This window comes from Cariama cristata, unplaced genomic scaffold (assembly GCF_000690535.1).
Source record: "Cariama cristata isolate BGI_N322 unplaced genomic scaffold, ASM69053v1 scaffold14351, whole genome shotgun sequence".
In the NCBI taxonomy this organism is placed as follows: Eukaryota; Metazoa; Chordata; class Aves; order Cariamiformes; family Cariamidae; genus Cariama; species Cariama cristata.
Window position 1 is genome coordinate 55,873 of NW_009601121.1, and position 3,693 is coordinate 59,565.

Consider the following 3,693-nt stretch of genomic DNA (forward strand, 5'->3'; position numbering starts at 1 on the left):
GCACCACGGAGCCTACCACGAGGTGGAGTTTGGGCCCTTCGAAGGTACAGCCCAGCCTTGGGAGCCAGAAATTTTCCTTCCCCTGGCCCCTGAAAAGCAGTTAAAAATACTCACTCTGTCTTAAATTTTCTGATTCAAAATTGTCTGAAAACGTTTATGTTTTTCTGGCGTATCGGTTTTGGCATTACAGTACTCTAGTACCTTGACATGTTTATCTAGTGTATTTTTAAAGTTTTAGGCAATGTGTATTTGTAAAAATACAGAGACAGAAAAATACAATTACTCATCTATTTCTCAATGTATACATAGATGTTCGGTGGTCAAATTCTGATACATAAATGTAAGTCTAGGTATACATGTTTGATCTAAAAAGAAGTGCTATTAGTGCATCTTGCGTACATACATATGTGTATATGCACTGATACGTATATCTGTGTACAGTTCTATAAGAAGATACAGAGAGAGAGATGTATATATGTGTGTATATAAATGAATAATCAAACGTGTACCTGACCTCCTGAAATTTCCATTTCATCCATATATTTACATATGCATGTTTACTGATTTCCAGAAGTGCAGGATTCGTTTATGCAGTTACCGTTCCTATGCAAGTTTGTGGTGACTGAAGCAGAAAAGGAGAGAACACGCTGGTTAGACGTGCATTTTATATACTCAATAATAATATACCCAGTGAACTTTGTGCAACTTTTTCCTTTTTCTTCCAGGAAATAGTTGTATAATATGCAAACTACGTCCAGTCTTTGTCCCTGGGGAAGATTTTAAGTCATGCTGTTGACATGAGGGTAGTTGAAGTAAATTGAGTTAGTATCATAATGGTAAAACACTGTAAGTCCTGATAATCATGCATGCAGAAGCTAATCTTGCATGACTATTGATAAAACGAGTTCATTTAAAATGTACTCATGAATAAGACATTAACTTGTCCAGCTTTTGACAACTGGCCTTTGACACGTAGCATTTTTGACATTTATTTAGTATATCAGAAATGCTTTCTCGCACACGAAGCCCCTTCTGTACTCAATTTCTGTTGAAATTGCTGGCCAGGCTCCTTGCTGACCCAGAAAGGGCTGGTTCTTAAAGCAAGACAGTTACGCTACTACTGCTGATACTCCTATCACTGCTCTCACTACATCTAATACCCCCAAGTGAAGGAGTAACACTTCACTCAGATTTATGACAAGTACCTAGCAGCATGGATGCTTAACAAGATAGCCAACATAAACATTCCAAAAATACCTAAAATATCTGATTTAGCAGTAGAAAGGAAACCTATTTGAGTTATATATTAAAATCCAGCATTGAGCACATTAAAAAATACCCAAATGATGTACAGGAAAATGGTAACCATTTACTGTATCATTGGACTATTTTCTGTCTTTAAAATATAAATCAACTCTCAGTTCCCTCGGGGTGTTTTTAAGAGCTATCTTATTTATACTAATCACTACTCCCAGGGGTTTACAACATTTTCACAACCTGTTATGTCAAAATTCCTTCAAGAGCATGGTGTCCTGGTTAAGTGTGATGAAACCACTATCAGTGGTGACAATTGGAGAAATTAATGCTTTGGTGGTAGGTCTGCTTTGCTCAATATCTCATACTGATGAGGTCTCAAACTTCACACCTATTTGCCTTCCAAAACTCTGTTGGAGTTACATTTTAATCATGCTATGTAATTACCAGTCTCTTTTTCAGGACCAGATAGTAATGACTCAACAAAAGCATTGCAAAATCTAAATCTGGTTAAACTGTTATTTGTACACAAAGAAATCTTTCATTTTCAAGTCCGTTCTCATTTGATGTCGAAACAGTTTAGACACAGCTGTTTTCAATCACACTCATCAAAAGCCAAAGAGATACTAAGAGCATTTTAAGAGACGTTAACAACTTTAAAAAAATTAAAAATACAGAGGTTTTGTTCTTCAGTCTATCTATTAGACATTAAACCATGTATCTGCTGATATACCACATACTTAGGCTAGTTATGATGACGCTTGCATCTACGTTTGAGCTGTAACACGCAGACTCTAAACTCTTACATCTCTTGCCTTTCTCAGGGCAGCTGGAACACTCCAAGAGTTGGATGCTCGAGGAAAACCAGTACCCCAGGCGAGCTCGTTCACAACGCACATCGTAAGCTTTGCAGAAACCCGTGCAGTCGACATACTAACAACCAGCCTGAAAACACCCGTAGTTACGCTTCAGGTACATCTATCGTTCCAGCACATTCAAGTGCTCAACTTTTACCAAAGCCTTTCAGCAGAGAAAAACTACAGCGATTATCACTATTTGTTGCAGATTTCTAATCTTTTACTTTAATCTTTTCTGTGGTATCTGTGCCAATAATAATAGCCTAAAGCGCTCCTTTTGCCTTATTTTCTACTTTCAAACAGAGTAATGTTAGTCTTTTTAATCTCTCCTCACATGGAAATCGAATCTTTCCTTAGACTGTTAAACTGCAATGGCTCAGATGATAGTATCATTGGTTTTGTTACTATCTTTTTTTTTTTTTTTTTTTGGAAAACAAGGTGATTAAAACCAAATATCGAAGCCTAGCATACTGAAGCTGCATCTGCACCGGGCAGAGCATGATCAATTTGGAGAGGAGTTGGTGCTGAGGACCCGGTGCCTACCCGTACCCCCCCAGGGTGTTTTACTCCGGAGGAGCTCTAGCCTGGCCCGCAGGTGCAGGGGGTGGGCTCCCTCCTCTGCGCCTTTTGGGGGGCTCAGACACCAAACGCAGGGGATTCGAGTGGGGAGGTACACTCCAGGTGCACTCCTGGGCCAAATGAAAACTCCGATGAGAAGAAAACATTTTGGACAAAGCTCCCAAACACAGATTTTTATTCAAATTACCAGCAAGATCCCTTTTCTTTCTTAGGCTGCTTTGATATAGCCAGCCTCAAAGGTTGGCAAAATTGGCACCTCTTCTTCTGTTCCCAAACTGATGTTTTCCCTTGAGACAACTATCCTCCCTCTGAAAATCAGTGTCCCTTACTTTTAAAGCAATATTTCTTTGCTTCCTGGATAGTATTTCCTTATTTGTCTGTGCTTTGCTGCAAATAGTGCAGCAGGTGGGTGGGAGCCGAGGAACTCTCTTGGGATCTCTCACCCTTTAATGCCTCAGCATGCAAACAAACGCTTTACAGGCGGCGGAGTAGCTGAGGCCAGTGCTTTCCTGCACCTTCACCAGTTTACAGTGCACATTAGATGCTACCTTTAATGCTGGAAAATGAAAAAGAAAAAAAAAAAATCCAAGTTTAGCTGTAGTCAAGCTGTAGGGTTGACAGATCTCAACTGAAAAGCGCTGGAACATACGATGCTCTGCCTGACTGCAGCCCTCGGTTCTGCAGGCTAGGAGTGATGGGGAATTTGCTTTCATCTGGAAGGTGGAAAAAAAGCCTCTAGTCTTTGTGGTTATGGAAGAAAGCCTGGAAATGTGACCCCACAACACCCCAGCAGCTCAAAAAGTTAATGGGTAATGTGAAGACTTCGATTTTTTTTTTTTCTTAATCTCATGACTTAGACATATCTCATGACATGAATCATCATTTTTGAACATTACAGGCTGGCCATCTGCAACTTGCTGAGCAACTGGAGCAGTTCATCATGAAAAGTGCAGTTTACTTCCCTGCACTGCTGCCCGCAAAACTCTCCAGCCCTGGGCCGGCA